This window comes from Puma concolor, chromosome C1 (genome assembly GCF_028749965.1).
Source record: "Puma concolor isolate L17-30 chromosome C1, mPumCon1.1.hap2, whole genome shotgun sequence".
NCBI classification, from domain to species: domain Eukaryota; kingdom Metazoa; phylum Chordata; class Mammalia; order Carnivora; family Felidae; genus Puma; species Puma concolor.
Genome location: NC_141674.1, coordinates 208,151,472 through 208,169,412, shown reverse-complemented (window position 1 = coordinate 208,169,412; position 17,941 = coordinate 208,151,472). Strand labels below are relative to the sequence as shown.

General features: G+C 40.8%; 1 long non-coding RNA gene across 1 annotated transcript; it reads left to right on the top strand.

The window, feature by feature from the left end:
* The first annotated feature begins 5,739 nt into the window (after positions 1–5,739).
* LOC147578699 (uncharacterized) lies at positions 5,740–16,936 on the top strand. Its single transcript, XR_015254341.1, has 3 exons — positions 5,740–5,859; positions 5,960–6,110; positions 16,843–16,936. It is a non-coding gene; the product is annotated as an uncharacterized LOC147578699 (long non-coding RNA).
* The last annotated feature ends 1,005 nt before the right edge of the window (positions 16,937–17,941 follow it).

Sequence of the window (17,941 nt, the reverse complement as noted above, 5' to 3'; positions counted from 1 at the left end):
ACCTGCTCTCCCAAATGTCTTAGTAAAGTGTTATTATAAACAAAGACAGTTTACTCCCTAAGAAGAATTTAAGTGCCAACTGCTAAGAGAATATATTTTTCACACAAACTCTCCCAACACACACAAAGTAACGGCAATCACGCTGCTGAATTAAGACCTATCATATTTCCGTAGCTCCCACACACATTCCAAGAAGCTCTCATGGTCTGGTTCACAAAATGACATTGGCCAGAGGCTCAGCATCAAAGACATAGAGGCCTTGAAAGCTCTAACAAGCCAGAGGAGGGTTGATGTTCCCCTCCTTGGAAAATAGCAGTGGTCATCAACCGCACAGACCTTCCCAACTGGGAAAGCACAGCTCACACTTACGCTGGGTGGCCTTATATGGAAAAAATTGTAGACTGTTTACAAATTGAAGACCATGTTTAAAACCATGCAAATACTTTCAACACTTGAAGTGATATTTGTAAACGATTATGTATAGTTCTTTCTATAAATTTCTGCAGTCAGTAACTACTATTTGAGTGCCCATAGGGGCTGGACCAAGTAATACCTCCCCCTGACCATCCTGGCAAATCCTCTCAGTTAAGTTGGTTATTACTTAGTCACTCATTAATCACTATCGATGAGTTTCATTTTGGGAATGCCTGCAAAATTTTTTATTTATCTTGTTTTTCCCAATCTTTTCTACAAATAAAGAAGCCATACTGATTCTTGTTCTTGCAATTGTTATCTGGCATTGCATGTTCCTAACTGGAATATAATTATCTTATTTTCTGAATTGTTTCTTCTTGACAATTTTTTTAAATGTTTTTATTTATTTTTGAGAGAGACAGAGAACACAAGTGGGGAAGGGATGGAGCAGGGTGCCCAGAGAATCTGTCTGCATTGACAGTAAAGGGTCCAATGCAGGACTCTAACCAAAGAGTCAAGAGATCATGACCTGAGCTGAAGTCTGACACTTATCTGACTGAGCTACCCAGGAACCCCACTTCTTGAATTTTAGTTAGTAATTTATGTTGGCTTTTGATGTCAATAATTAGCTCGAGTCTGATTCTTGATAGAATTTCATAGTAAGTATTTTCTAGGCATAAAAATGATGTTTATTCCGAAAAGCAAATAATGTTTAAATGTAATTTAAATAAATGTTTTAAAGGCTATTGTAGACTTTTAAGGCTTCAGAATATCAATCTTCAAACTATATTTAAACACACATGAATGTATGCAAAATTGATATCTTGTGAAATTTTAGAATATTGACTTCAGAATTAAATAGTTTATGTTTCAATACTTGCTATGTTGCTTAGTATTTTTGATGCAATTTAGTTTTTAATTTTCCTAAAAATGCAGTTGGCCTAAAAATTTTTTTGAAAAACCAGTTTTTCTGAAACCAAAGAAGGGTTATAATCTTCTTAAGTATCTTGCGTTTAAGTAGATTTAAATTTTTCTGACATTTATTTTCTCATCATAACGGACAAGACTTTGATTAAAGCCAGAAGGCCATCAGACTCACAAAACAAACAGAGAAGTCCAAAAAAAAAAAAAAAAAATTGTTTGAGGCCCTATTTAAGCAATCTACTGAGGATTATCACTAATTTGAATTTCTGAGACCTGATCCTTCTTCTCCCCTGCCTAAATGACTTGTTTTCATGCTCAAGCTATCAAGAAAAGCAATGGTGCCAAGTAAACTGAGCCCTCATCTTGCAAAAACATCCATCTCACAGAGAAAAGGATTTGAATATTTCTAAGTATCCCCAAGTACAAAGAAAGGAGCAAAGCTCCTTTATGAGCTTAGTCACAATAGTACAAGACAGAGTGCAAGAAGCTACTAGTTACATCTCGCAATTAACAGCCAATGCAACAACCCCCCACCTTACGGTACATCCCTCATTTGACCAGCCTGTGTGAAACCATCAACACTGTGTTTGCAAAGTAATCCTAAGAGTCAACTCATTGACATCATATTGCATGATGTGGCAATAACTCCCATCTACGATAGTATTAAATATAAAGCATCTCATTATAGAATCATGGGTTTATGGGTATTCATGGGCTGGGAGGATACAACGTAAGAGCTTGACATGGGACAGTATAGGAAGCTACAGAATAGGAAGCTATAGGAAGCTTGACATGGGTGAATAGGAAGCTACAGAAGTGCTCATGATGTCATTCAAGAGCCTTCTGCCCAACAGAGAAGGCATGTTCAACACAGCACAGGCTGAAGAAAAATGGACCATCATCCTTACACCCAACCACTTGAGACTGTTCAGTAGGCTGGTTCTGTGTAAAAAATGATGGTGATAGCATCATTATATGGATCTTCTGAGATTTGAACCAGGCGATGTCTAGCAAGGGCCTGCCATACAGTAAAGATAAAGGGAGGGGATGGGGGAGGAAGAGTGGCGGGGAAGGGGGTGGTTGGGAGCAGAAGAAGGAAAGGGGCTTGATATAGTTAAAATTATTATCTGAGTGTGCGGAGTATTCAGTCAATGGTGCTGGAGGAGCAGGCACCTCTCTGAGCATGAGCAATGATTTAGATCATAAGCTCCTCTGCTAAACTGGACACAAACCCCTGCCTCCTCACAGGCCACCTGGTTCACAGTAGCTGCTCAGAGGATGAGACTGAACAGGTGGCACATGACAGCCCAGCCACCCTCGCGACGCCCAGCGGCTCACAGCCATCCACCAGGCCTTACTGGAAGATCTCATTCCCTGGGCCCTGGCGGCCCAGCTTGCTCCTTCTGTCAACCTAGGAGACAGGCTCCGAGAAGACAGCTCCTTGTGCACTTATCAGCTCTGCCTCTCCAAACTTTCCTGGCCTTTTTAAGTCCCTGGATAACTGCCACTTTATCCATGAGAGAACTGGAGTGGAATTCATCTTCCAACGATTTTAGAAGAGGTTGGGAGAGGTTTCTGGCTAATTGCCGTGCTCAGTAACTCCTATTAATGGCGACTTTCCTGTCAGACACCCTGTGAGTAAGAGGACGTGGCTGTGTGCATCTCATTACCCAGTCTCAGCACTTCCACAAGTGGTGCCGAGAGGTCACTCAGTCTTCAGCCACCTGCCCTTCCCTTCCCAGCATCCACTTTGCAGACGTGGAGGTGAGGTCTCCAGCTTTTCCAAGCTTGACCCTTCATGGATGACGGTGGAGGGCAAATCCTCATGGCAGTATAGTTAGGGGCATGGGGAGGGGATCTAGATTCAAATAACCTCTCCATGACTTATGAGTTGAGTGGCTTTGGGCAGTGTTATACACTGAATGGTACCCCCTCAAACATTCTTGTTTTGAAACCCTAGCCCCCATCTGTATCTGTATCTGTATCTGCATTTGGAGATAGGGTCTTTAAGGAGGTCATTCTGGTTAAATGAGGTCATAATGAGGCCCTATTTCAATATGACCGAAGTCCCTATAAGAAGAAGAGGCACCAGGGACGTGGTTACACAGAGAAAGGCCGTGTGTGGACACTGAAGGTGGCCGTCTGGAAACCAACCAGACAGGCCTCAGGAGAAATGAGAGCTGCCACATCATGGAGGTTCCAACCTCCAGAGCTGTAAGACATTCCTGTTGTTTCAGCCACCCTTTCTATGGTATTGTGCTATGGCTGTCTGAGCCGTCCAACACAGGCAGGATCCAGCCCTGGGTCCCCTCTATAAATGGAGATCATCATAGTCCCTACTTTACGGTGCTAGTATGCGGACTGAATGAGATAATGCCTATAAAATGCTGGGCCATGGGGCGCCTGGGTGGCGCAGTCGGTTAAGCGTCCGACTTCAGCCAGGTCACGATCTCGCGGTCCGGGAGTTCGAGCCCCGCGTCGGGCTCTGGGCTGATGGCTCGGAGCCTGGAGCCTGTTTCCGATTCTGTGTCTCCCTCTCTCTCTGCCCCTCCCCCGTTCATGCTCTGTCTCTCTCTGTCCCAAAAATAAATAAACGTTGAAAAAAAAAAAAAAAATGCTGGGCCAGTGCCTGTGACCAAAAAAAAAAAAAAAGGCGGGGGGCAAAAAGGGCTCCACACATGTGAGGTATTAATTTTAGTAATTCAACTCATCAATTTAAAATATGCATAATACGGGGTCCAGAGAAATTAAATCTCTGCTCGAAAGCTGTTAGTCATTTGACAAGTCTGGTTTGGCAGCCAGGATCTTCAGGGTCAGGATTTAAGACAAACGGCTTGATGACTATATACCCATTATCTAATGCTACCTAGTTCACCCTCCTTCCAGAAGCTGCCTGTATTTCTCATTCCTAACAGCACTGTAGGGGAGTGGTTAGGGACACAGGGTCAAGGCCTACACGGAGTTCTGACCAAAGGCCAGACACTGTTGCAGGTGCTAGGGATTCGGAGGTGAATGAGGCAGACAAGGTCCTGGCTCTCATGGGGCAAAGGTTCCACCAGGAGGAGGCAGATGTTGACTAAAAATACAGAAGTGTGATAATTTCAGAGAGAGATAACTAAGGTGATCTGCTAGTGTGAGCACCCGGATGGTGAGAGTGAAGGACACTCCAGCTGAGACCTGAATAATGAGAAAGAGTGAGGCAGGACCAGATCCAGGGGAAGAGCACTTAGGCTCAAAGAACAGGATGTACCAAGACCCTGAGGCAGGATCAAACTGAGACACTTAAAGAACAATGAGAAGAAATCGTGATGGCTTATCCTCGGCACAATTTGTTGCTATTCTTCTACTCAAAAACCAGGCTTACTCTTAGATGCGTGTCCAAGAGCTGTTAATTATCATGACAGAAAAGAAGAAGAAAAAGGATCTATATATTCATTTCCAACTTAACTGAAACCCAATATGAGAGTTGATTTCAAAGGAAAAGAACAAAAAGGCGGTTGAAAGGAAGGTGGTGGCAGAGGTGAGTTGAGCACAGACAAAAGCTGTGAAAACATCATGGTGCATCAGAACTGGGGAGGACCTTGGAGGCCATCTGATGAAGAAATTGAGGCCATGAGTGTTCAAGACTTAACTGCGGGCCCACAGTAAGACGGTAGCAGAACCAGGACTAGAATGCAGGCCTCCCAACTCTTAACCCAGACAAGAGGTTTCATTATATATACGTATATAATATATATTAGCAGTTCTATTCTAATTTATTAGAAATTCCAAATCTGTTCTGAGTTAAAGATAAAGCAAAACATCTCTTGGGAAAACCAAGACAACCTTCTGATTGGAACCCAACCATTGGAACCCAAAAACCATTGGAACCCAACATTCCAACAGCTCTCTTCCACAAGGCAGGGCTGTGACAATCACTTCCCATGATGCCTCTTTACTTTTTTACCATGCATGACCCATGACTGCCCACCAAAAACAAGGTAAAGGGCTGCCTAGGAAAAAAACATATATGTGACTAAAGGGCATGCGTAGTCCCGAGACCAAAGGCTCTCTACAGACCTGATTCAAAAGCTGGACCATTTCAGTGGGAAATAGAGAAAGATCCAGATTATAAGCAACTTTAGATTCATACTTTAAAATCCTCAAGAACCATGCTGTTGCCACAGTTCTATTTTACATGCGTATTTTATGAGTCTCTTGATGGAAATCTAAACCTTGAATGTTCTTCCACACACCATTAATCTTTAAAATATAATTCAAAGAAAAGGCTGTGTGGCAATCAAGTGCTGGCATCCAGAATTGATGAAAAACAAAGAAAGCCTTGGGTTTTTAGAAGAAGTGCCTGCAGGCTGGGGCCTCAGAAGCAAGCTCCTCCTGTCGTCATGGCAACGCAGGGAGGTGGCAAGGCCTGGTGAGCACTTCCCCTCACTTCTCCTCTGAAACTGGAGGTCATTTAAGGTTACCCAGCAAGGCATAAAAAGGAAGAAATAAGGGAGGGCAGGAAGGAAGGAAAATTTAAAGGTAGGTTTCATTCCCTGGAAGTCAAGACGCATCATGGAAACTTATAGTTCTCTAAGAAAATTTCTGTCTCTTTTTCTTCTGTTTTTGGATTCTCTCCCAGATGAAAAAGTCAATTACTCTTCCCACACTTGCTCACCCTTGGACTTACTGCATTAATATCAGCTTAGCAATATCTACTTGTCGGGTATAGGCTGTGTACAGAGCACTATGTGAGAGAGTAAAAAAGAAAATACATCATCCCAGGATTTGAGGTAAGTGTCGTCTAATTGAGAAATAAGATATACATTCCTAAAATTATTTAAGAATATTCTAGTGCCAGATGGTCTCCAAAGATTGTTCCATCATTCCTTTCCCTTTCTGCAAGCATGCTGCTTCACCCTCCGAGAGGTGGGGTCCATTTCCTCTCCCCTTCCCACTGGGAGAGCTTTGTGTTCCCACTGGTAACAATCTGAAAGTCGGGCTGAGGATTTTTAAAATTATTATTTTTTATTTTTTTTTAATGTTTATATTTATTTTTGAGACAGAGAGAGACACAGCATGAGCAGGGAAGGGGCAGAGAGAGAGGGAGACACAGAATGTGAAGTAGGCTCCAGGCTCTGAGCTGTCAGCACAGAGCCTGATGCGGGGCTCGAACTCATGAACTGTGAGATCATGACCTGAGCCGAAGTTGGACGCTTAACCGACTGAGCCACCCAGGCGCCCCGGGCTGAGGATTTTTAGATGAGATTTTGCCCAGTTGTGAGATTTGCCATCTATTTTGAGGCGTGATACTGGTGTTCTACCTTCTGCTTACTGGTGTTTTAGAGCAGTGCTCCTCCAAATTCGCAGCAACACCCTGGGAATTTTTAGAGCTCTCAGTGTCCAGGCTACACACAAAACTGCTTATACCAAAATCTCTGGGAATAGACCCAGGCATGTTTTTAACCTCCCTAGATGATTCTGATAAGATGGACGAGTTTGAGAGCTTGTTTTAGACAGCTGCCCCTTTCAACTCCAGGCATAAATGACTCAAATGACAACAATCCTCAGAACTGCTCAGCAACCTAAGAACACTTCTAATAAGTGCCGGCTCAGAATGTCCAGAGTGGGGACTTTATGTGTGACAGTGGACCTAAATTTTGAGGATTTTTTAACTCCCCTAAAACGGCATCTGTTAATGGCACAGTGGATGATTGACTATCCATACCTCACTATAATGGCAACACAATTAATGATAATCAGCTGCATTTAATTTTTGAAAGCACAGTGATGAAAATTAATCATGCTACAGGTAGGTCCCCAGCTCCCACCCCTAAACAGACTGGGCAGGAGAGCACAATATCTATTATAATGGATATTGGGAAGCCAACTGATTTGACTTTAAATAAAACCAGTGAAGATAAAGAGAAAAGAATAAAAGACACCCATCCCCTCAAGAACAAAAAAGATAAAAGAGAAGCAGAACCCAGAATTTTTGCAACAGAGGAAACATTAGACACACACGCACACACACACTCATACACGCACGCACGCACGCACGCACGCTCCTCACATACACACACCCCACCATTCCCCTCTTGAAAGCAAAAGCATTTAGAAATAACATCTTGGAGAATTAGAGCAACATAGCTGACTGTATACATGTACCTTCTTTTCCTCTGACTCAGTTCCCATAACATGTAGAATTTTTTTTAACAAAAAGAAAATCTCAATAGCAGTGGAACACAAAAAAGAATATCATTAGGAAATCAAAAATGGTGAGGAATTTATTAAAGGTAGACAGGTGGTAATGGACCAAGAGTAAAAAAGACCAGAGAAAATCAAATCCATGTGTAAGAGAGCACTGCCCTGGATTGGTCGAAGAGTGCTCTAAATTCAGTCAATAGCTATAAAGAATTGGAGGGAGCCAAGACATTATTGGGATAATTAATTAAATAACTACATATAAAAATATGCACTTATTATCCATCATCCCATCTCCTTGACCATGCAATGAAACAGGAGGTCAGATGTGTAGGCAGATAATAATAAACAAAAATTTAAAGCACAGCAAATATTTGTCACTAATCAGAGTGAACAGGTAAAATTTTCCATGTTAAAAGACAAAAAAAAATTGCTCTTACAAATATTTATTTTCCATTAAAAAAAATACACCTAAGCACAATAAAACAAGGTCAAATATTGAAGAATCAAGAAAAAGAATTATATCAAAAAAGGAGCAAATATGGCAATATGAATATCAAAAAAAGTCAAAGTCAAAAATCATTAAAAGAAGAAAATGTGGGCCTCATTTTTTTAAATGTAATACACTAAGAAACTATAACACTAAGGTCAAGGACCTTTATGAAATTAACGTACATGCTGCAGGTATCATGTCTTCAAACTGAAATTTTTCCTTAGTGAAACCTGGAATATGCACATATAATGCACTTCATTCCCACTGAATCTAGGCAAGGTGGTTCTGAGGGACCCCTAATAACATTGTCCTTCCTGAAGATAAAAGCAAAAAATGACAAGAAGCGGAGTGTTTTTCTAAACAAGGATTTTATTTATATGTGTGCCTGATTCAAAGTTCGAGAGGCCTTTTGTCAACTCTACACGATTTGAGGACCGCGTAAAAGCCTGACAGACCCCAAACATGAAATTGCTCAGTTCTGTATATGGAGGAACTTTCTATTGGTCTGGCCAGTGGTTGAATGGGCCACCTCAGAGGGAGTAAGCTCTTTCCTTCTTGAGAAATCAGAGCCAAGCTTGGAGATCTTCCTGCAGCAGTGGGAGAGTAAGGACACGTGCATGAAATGGGTAATTAGCTGGACTGTTCTATCCAGATATTTTGTTGTAAACTCGCAAACCCATGAATCATATCAACATAAACGGAATGACCACGGTCAAGTTGGCAGGTAAGGCAAGGGAGAGGGGAGTATTCTCTTCAAGCTAACACATAGGTTTGAATAGTCAACTTCTGGAGACAAGGGGAATCCAAGAGGGCTAGACTGTCCTCTAGTCTTCTGACATTAGCAAGGCTGGTATGTCTAATTGGAGTGGATTGAAATATATTTTGCAAATATTCACTCCCCTTGTATCCCACCCCACAGGAAAGAGCATACCTCCAAACCTTGATCATGTGACTTGAACTGACCAATAGACTGTGAGTGGATATGCCCTATCCAATTAGAAGACACTTTAAACATGACTGGCTTGGCTGGGCATTTTGCTCCTGCATTGCCCTTACAAGATGATTGTCTTAGTTTTCTAAGACTTCTGTAAAAAGTACCACAAACTGCATGTCTTAAACAGAAATTCATTGTCTCATGGTTCTGAAGGCAGAAGTCCAAGATCAAGGTGTGAGTAAGGTTGGTTCCTTCTAAGGAGGATGAAGGAAGGATCTGTTCTGGGTCCTTCTCTTTGACTTGTAGATGGCCATCTTCTCACTGTGTCTCTTCACATGGCATTCTCCCTTGGGTACCTGTCTCCAAATTTCCTTTTAGTCAGGACATAAGTCATACTGCATTAAGGCCACTCTAATGAGCTCATCTTAACTTGATTACCTCTCTAGAGAACATATCTCCAAATAAAGTCACATGCTAAAAGTCAAGGCTTACGATATGAATTTTGTGGGGCTACAAATCAATCCATAACAAAAAGCATATCTCAGAAGGAAACTGATCGTTCAGCATGGAAGGGAGAGGCCATGTAGGGCAGACCTGCTAGAGACCTGTGACCCTTATGTTACACGAGGAAAAAAATAAATGTATACAGGAAGCCACTGAGATTCAGAGCATATTTATCATGCACATGTTTATTATGCAGCATAATTCACTAAAATCTGACAAAGGTACCAATTTATAAGCAAATCTAATAGCAATTAACTAACAAGTCCCTTGAAAACCAGAGCATCTCCCCCTGTATGAAAAGGAACTCCATCACCCATGTTCAATGAACAGTTGCATGGCACCAATAAATCTGGGCAGTTTAGAGGTGCATACGACACGAAATAAGGGGAGCACATGAGGAGTGATGGGAACCCAAAAAAGAGCTCCTGGCTGGAATAAGAGCACTTGGGTACTCAGCCCTGCCCCTTCCATTTCTTATGTTCAATGCTAGTGGGATCTCCAAGGAGCAATCCGTTCAGATAATAATGGTGTCCTAACATGTTCCTATAAGCAGGACTGAAGAATTCATAAGTAAGTGGTATCCAGCATTCAAAGCACCAAGAGGAAGGATACCCTACTCTGGGTTTATTCAATGTAACAATGTAGATAATGTCAAGAGAAAAATGATCTCAGAACTCAAGTGTTAATTTCAATGTCTACATTGAATAGTCAACTATTCAGAAAGAAGTTTAAGAAAAAACTTTCTTACTCAAGTCTTTGTTATCTTTTGGGCTATTTTTTTCCCTTTCAAATACAGAGAGAAAGCCTGCCTAAAATATTTTACTCTCCGGATAGATGGATAACATGTTATAGAAAATTCTGCTCTGAACCTCTAGCCACTGGACTTCAAAGAAAACATCTCAAAGCCATTACATGTTTTCTAGGCCCCTGATTTTATGTATATATTCTCTCTGCCTTGGACTTGCTTCTGGCATTTCATTGTAAGCCCTGCAATAGCCCTCCAATTACTTCTATTCCCAAGAACTTTTCCCCTAAGTCAAGTAGGTTTGAGACAATTTGAGTCAGCCCAGGGAGGGTGAAATCCAGGCATGGTTTCTGTGTGCCTCAAGGCTTCTTCTCCCATCTGAAGAATGTGTGTAGCTCTCATTGGCTCACAAAGCCATAAAAAGATCCAGAGGTCAGTTAAGGATATGGTGTATGGAATCAGACTTCCCCCAGCTCCAATACTCATCAGTCATGTGCCTTGAGTGACTACTTAACCTCTATAGGGCTTTAGTGTCCTCATCTGTCAAATGGGGCCAACAATAGAGCCCCACTCTTTGGGAAGTTCTAAAGATTAAGTGAGCTAATACATACAATGCCCTTAGAATAGTACCTGGCAAATTGTAAGGGGTCAGTGGCTAGTGACTGTTCATTATTATTAAAGATGACTTTGAAATCCATCCTCTCCTGGAGAGAGAGCTCACAAGGTGGTCCCCGTTGGTACAGACATGCCACTAAGTTTTGATTTGGGAGCCCTGAGAAACTTGGCAACTTTTGCCAAAGGCATATCCTGTCTGGAACAGCTATAGGCTTTTCTCTTGGCCATGATTAAGAAGAAGGCAAAGTTTGCTTTCTCTCCAGCACTACCCATGCACAGGAGAAAACAAGGGGAAATGTTCCTGTTCCAGTGTTGAGCCCTCAGTAAGTGTACCATCACATCCATATCACTCAACAAACATTGACTGAAGTCTCCCTGTGTGCCAGGCACAGTACAGGAGCTGGGGGTGCAGCAGTGAAGAGAAATACACGTTTTGCCCTTTGGGAGCTTACATTTTAGCTGAGGAGAGACTTGCAGTAAGTAAAATAAGTAAATTGTTGTTAAAACAGAGAATTACAGGGCCTAGGGCCCTCCCATAACTCTTCACCAGGTTCTGTTTCAAACTAGATTCATTCTTCTTTTCTACCATATACATTTGCTGCCCTAAAATGTCTTACTGCCATTGGTTGCCATACATTTTGAGGCCTAAAGATGAAACAAGACGATTCCTGTTTTAAAGATAGTATGTTTTCTAGAACTACCTCATCTAAATGCTTATGGAGTTGGAGTCCACAACTTTTAAGTCTAGTCTCGGTCTGCCCAGACTTAACCATGTAACCCTGGCCATGTCACTAAAATATAAATTTAGCCTGAGTTTTGCCTGTGTAAAATAATGGCATTGGCCATTTTACAATGGCATTGGCCAGTCACTGGTTCTCAAAGTGGTCCTGGGACACGGCAGTTTCAGTATTACCTTGGGACTTAGAAATGCACGTTTTCAGACCCCATTCCAGAACTACTGAATCACACACTCTGAGAGTGGGACCCAGCAATGTGAGTTTCCACAAGACCTTTAGGTTTTTTTCTTTCGAAATGAAAAAATCAATCTCGCTGTAAATCCCAAAAGAAAATCCTTATCCTGTCAGCCAGGCCTCCTCCAAAACTTTTATAAGCACTATCCAATACTAAAGACTCACTTTATAATCTTTAAAAAAAAAAAATGTTTCTTACAATTTACAGTCTTTCCAAGTTTGGAGGTTTAAAAAATATTTTGCACTTTTCTCTCCTACCACTCTCTTTGTGCTAACTTACAAGTATGCTTGATCCTACTTCATAAGCTCATTAGTGATGGTGACTTCCATCTTTTACTGTTTCTGAATATTTAAAAAAATAATAATTTTGAATTCTATCATTTTAATTTTATTTATTTATTTTGAGAGAGAGACAGCATGAGCAGGGGAGGAGCAGAGAGAGAATCCCAAGCAAGCTCCACACTGCCCGCGCAGAGCCCAACGTGGGGCTCGAAGTCACAAACTGCAAGATCATGACCTGAGCCAAAATCAAGAGTTGGATGCTTAGCCGACTGAGTCACTCAGGCACCCCTGAATTTGAAATTTTAAACTGAAAATTCTATTCCCTTTCCACACACCCAGCACTTGGATGTCGATTCTTTCTCAACAGTGTTCCCACTATGCTCTTCTGAGTTGCCTTCTGTTTTTCCAATGAAGACTTGGTATTGACCAATTCTGTTCAATGGGTGGAGGCATACACTGTTTCAAGAAGGACATTTTAGTATTTCAAAGCCTCTTAAGGGTGTTCCACCAAGAGTAGCTCAATGTGACAGATAAAAGCAAATAGTGCCAAAGTATCCACAAACTTTCTCTTATAACTTTTCATTCTCAGAATAGAACTGAGTTTTCCAGGAATATTCAGTTGGGATAACTTAGATGTATGTCAGTCCAGCTACCCTGTTTGAAGGCTATCTTTTTCAGCTGTCCAGGGAAACATATTTTTGTTTGTAAAGTGGATAAAGTTTCAAGTGTAAAACCCATTCATGGACAACTATCTCCTGGAAGTTATAAACATTTTTTTTTTAAGTTGTTTGTTTACTTGTTCCTAAAGATAATTTGGCAAAGAAGAAGCTAGCTCACTTTAGGACCTGAAGTGTAGTGTGGCTAGCTTGGCTTTATTTGCATAATGTTAATATTCCACAGAACTCTCTGGTCCCAAAGCAGTAGAAAAAATAAGATGCATTAACAAACCGGCACAGACTAACAGTAACCAGAATCAAGGATTGTGACTTTGATTATGAAAAGGGACAGCCAAGAAGTTAATGAATCAGCTATCTCAGAATACGGTCAGCACTGTCCAGGTCAACAGACCAATATTTATCAAGAAATTGCTTTGTAATCACAATAATATATATTCTCATCTGAAAACTGGGTGTGGGGTTAGACTAACTGTTCCCTGAAGCTCTTCCAGTCATAATAGTCTATTATTCCATGATTTCACAATATCTTTGAGGTAGAGCTGATTATCATCCAAACTGCCCTTGAAGATCTATTATCCTAGATATTGTATGGGTTTCCAAAGTAGGATCCAGAGGACCAGTTCTAGGTCTATCTACTCAGTCAGGGTTTTACTACTACAACTACAAGTAATTTCAGTTTTATCAGAAGTCTTAAAATCTCTATGAAATGTGCCACTAATCCACAAGCAATCAACAAGTACTGGAGAAACACATTTATTAAAGAACAATTACTTGGCTTGTAAAGTCATTCATATGGCTCTGACCTGCTAGACAATGATGGTTAAAAAAAAAAAAAAAAACTTATAAAAATGGAGAGAAGGAAGCTCAAAAAGGAACTAATTGAAAATGTCCAAGTGCAGACCAACTCCCTGGCAAAAAACCACTTATGTACTGTGATTTATGGAGTTCTGGGAAAAGGCAACCATACCAAAATCACTACCTACCCTAATCAGCCCTCCATGGACTTTAAATTCTTCCATTTCTCGTTCTTCCCTTGATCTTACTTCTTGAATTAGGTATTTATGAAAACTTTGAAATATTATCAACCATCACCACCTTAACAGAAATTATGTGTTTTTTTAAATTCTTTTATTTATATTTTAGTTAGTTAATATATAGTGCAATAGTGGTTTCAGAAGTATAATTCAGTGGGGTGCCTGGGTGGCGCAGTCGGTTAAGCGTCCGACTTCAGCCAGGTCACGATCTCACGGTCCGTGAGTTCGAGCCCCGCGTCAGGCTCTGGGCTGATGGCTCAGAGCCTGGAGCCTGTTTCCGATTCTGTGTCTCCCTCTCTCTCTGCCCCTCCCCCATTCATGCTCTGTCTCTCTCTGTCCCAAAAAATAAATAAACGTTGAAAAAAAAAATTAAAAAAAAAAAAGTATAATTCAGTGATTCATCACTTATATACAGCACCCAGTGCTCATCACAAGTGCCCTCCTTAGTACCCTTCACCCATCTAGCCCACCTCCCACCCACCTCCCTCCATCAACCCATAGTTTGTTCTCTATCATTAAGAGTCTCTTGTGGTTTGTTTCCCTCTCTTCTCTTTTTGCCCCCCCGTCCCCTATAAGGAATCAAGGAATCTATCCCATTTACAATTGCACCAAAAATGGTAAGATACCTAGGAATAAACCTAACTAAAGAGACAAAAGATCTGTACTCTGAAAACAATGGAAGACTTTTGAAAGATATTGAAGAGGACACAAAAAGATGGAAAAACATTCCATGCTCATGGATTGGAAGAACAAACATTGTTAAAATGTCTGTAGTACCCAAAGCAATCTATAGATTTGACACTATCCTATGAAAAGCTATACTATACTACGAGAGCTAAATGAAACAATCCTAACACATGTATGGAACCACAGAAGACCCCAAACAGCCAAAGCAATCCTAAAACAAACAAACAAACAAACAAAAAACTGAACTGGAAGCATCAGAAATTATGTTTTATCAGATGAGCTATTCATACATTCAGCAGGAGTCTATGAGAGGAGAATACAAAACAGTAAATGTTAGAATGGAGGAAGAATTAATCTAAGTCTAGAGCCTGTAAAGGGTAGGAAAGATGGAGTGGCATGGTGAGGAATCTTATGATTCTAAATAAAGGGAGGGGCGCCTGGGTGGCTCAGTCGGTTGAGCGTCTGACTTTGGCTCAGGTCATGATCTCACGGTTTGTGGGTTCGAGCCCCGCAACGGGCTCTGTGCTGCCAACTCAGAGCCTGGAGCCTGCTTCAGATTCTGTGTCTTCCTCTCTCTCTCTGCCCCTCCCTTGCTCACACTTTGTCTCTGTCTCTCTCAAAAAATAAACATAAAAAAATTAAAATAAATAAAATAAAGGGAGAGAAGTAGAGCAAGTTTAGGGGTAGGGAGAAATAGAGGGAAACTAACATTTGATGCATATACTGTGTGCTAGGCACACCTCTAGACACTTTACATTTATTTTCTCATTTTAGCCTCAGAATAACCTACTGGTTAGATATTATTAATCCCATTGCAATGTTATTATAGTAGCTATATTATTTTACAACTAATAAAGCAATAGACTCAAAGGAGATAATAAATTTGTCCAAGTGTATAGAGCCAACAAATGGCGAAATCTGGACGTAAACACATATCTCTTTGACTCCAGAGCCTGGCATGTTTCTCTCTATTATAAACCTGTCTATAAGACTTGTGCGCCCCACATACATTGAAAAGGAATGGTAACACTGAAAGCCACATTCACCTCCTTCCCAATTTTGCTTTAAACCCATGTTTTTCAATTTGCTTTTAGTCATGAAAACGTGTCTTCAAAATAAATAATTTTAAACAAAACCCAATCCACCTACCATGGCCCCAAGGCCTCTTAATGGAATGACATAGAAGCTTCAAAACCATTGCAAAAAAAAAAATAGAAAGAAATACTCAACACGTAAGTGTATATGAATGGCCACTGAGCACATGAAAAGTTGCTAGAAGTCATTAGTCATCAGGAAAATGCATATTAAAACAACAATGTATAACCACTACATACGTGTTTGAAAAGCTAAAATTCTAAAAACTAGGTTAACCAAGATATGGAGCAACTGGAACCCTTAAATGTTGATGACGGGAAGGCAAAAACAGTAGGACCACTTTGGAGAACAGTTTGGTATTTTCCTATGAAGTTAAAACATATCATTACCACACAAGATACAGTAATTTCTCTCCTAAGTACTTATCCAAGAGAAATGAAAATATATATCCACACGAAGAATTCTCCATGAATGTTCATAGCATCTTTAGTCATAGAGCCTATAACTGGAAACAGCCCAATTGTTCACAAACAAGTTAGCAGGTAAAGAAATTGTGGTATTCCAAGGGTGCCTGGGGGGGCTCAGTTGGTTCAGTGTCTGACTTCAGCCTAGATCACGATCTTGCCGTTTCCGAGTTTGAGCCCCACATCAGGCTCTGTGCTGACAGCTAGGAGCCTGGAGCCTGTTTGAGATTCTACGTCTCCCTTTCTCTCTCTACCCTTCCCCCACTCACACTTTGTCTGTCTCTCTCAAAAATAGACATTAAAAAAAAAAAAAAAAAGAAAGAAAAATCGTGGTATTCCAAACAGTGAAATATGAATATGAAAAGGAAAAATTACTGAGACACTCAACAACAGGGATGCGTCTTAAAAACATACTGGGTGATAGAAAGCAGACACAAAAGAGTATACTGTGATTCCACTTATATGAAGTTCCGGAAAAGACAAATCTAATCTACAGTGATTGAAAGCAGATTAGTGGGTATGTAAAGTTGGGCTGTGGGCTGGAGAAGGACTGTGGAGGAAAGACTGTGTTTTGGGCTGACAATGGTATTCTATATCTCAGTTGGGCGATGGTTTCTTTGTGGCAGAAATCCACCAGTTCCAAACTCAAGGAACTGTACGCTTATACAATGTGTGCATTTTTACCTCAATAACGTTGGCTTGTTTAAAAATACCACTATAATTACCAAAGAATTGCTGAGAAAGATCTGGGCACGATTACATAATCACCCAGGTGACATTTCGGTTCCTTTCTTCTTATTGAATATTTTACTTCTTCCAGTCACTAACTCAGCTCTGCTCTCTTCTACAACCCCATGAAAGATGGTAACTCCATCTGTCCTGCAAACTTTCAGCCGACTTCATTACAAAAATACCCCAGGACCAAAGCCAGAGCTAATGAGCATCTTAGACCATTTGGAAGAAGAAAGGCTATTTTTTGGCTGAGGATAATTGAGCTTCACTTCAAATCAGAATCTAAGCTATTATTTTCTCTGTACTGAATCCAAATCACTGAGATTCCTGAAGTTTGTCCATGGTTATTGTCCACCTGATGCCAAAATATTCTGATGAAAAGCGAAACATTCAGCCAGTTGTGTGAATTCTTTGTCCTGAAATCTAAAAGCTCAGCCATCTGGCAGGATAGCAGAACAGCTGAACAGTCAACTGATGCTCCTGCTGTAGATTGAGAGGCCATAAGAATTGTGCAGATAAGATCTCCTGCAAAAATCAAAATGCAAAGACCCAATGCCAATGTCCCTCATTATTGATAAAGTGGGATCCACAGCATTAAAATCATGGAAGTTTGGAGTAAAAAGGAATCCTGTCCAACTGCCTCTGTTTACAGATAAAGAAATTGAGGCAGCTCATATCCATCGTTTCAAACCTGACCAAATGCCCTCTCCTCTGGGGAACTTTTCTTCACTTCCCCCAGGCTGCTATCTGCTCTGGCTCCCACAGCTAACTACCAGCACTCACCCCCTCACATCCAATTTATCTGCTTGTGCATCTGTTTCCTCCACTTACACTGTAAAACTACCAAAGACTAGGGCCAACAGCTCTGTACCCTAAAATTCTAGCCCCAAGAATGTTCTCAAAGAAGGACTGTTGGATGAGCTTGGGGTGAGAATCTGAATCAATGTGCACTCCAAATACATTCTTTCTCCACATCTATGTTGAAATGGTAGTAGCGAAATTCAACAGAAATTCTAGACGTACAATTCATCCTAAGCACTAAAATCTGAGGTTTCGCGTTCTTCAGACAAAAAGAACACCAGTAAAGCAAACTGTAGTGAGCCAACACAGTTCCTGGTATATAATATGAATATTGTAATTTAGAGAAATTAAAACACAATAATAAACATTTGCTGTGTTGATATCAA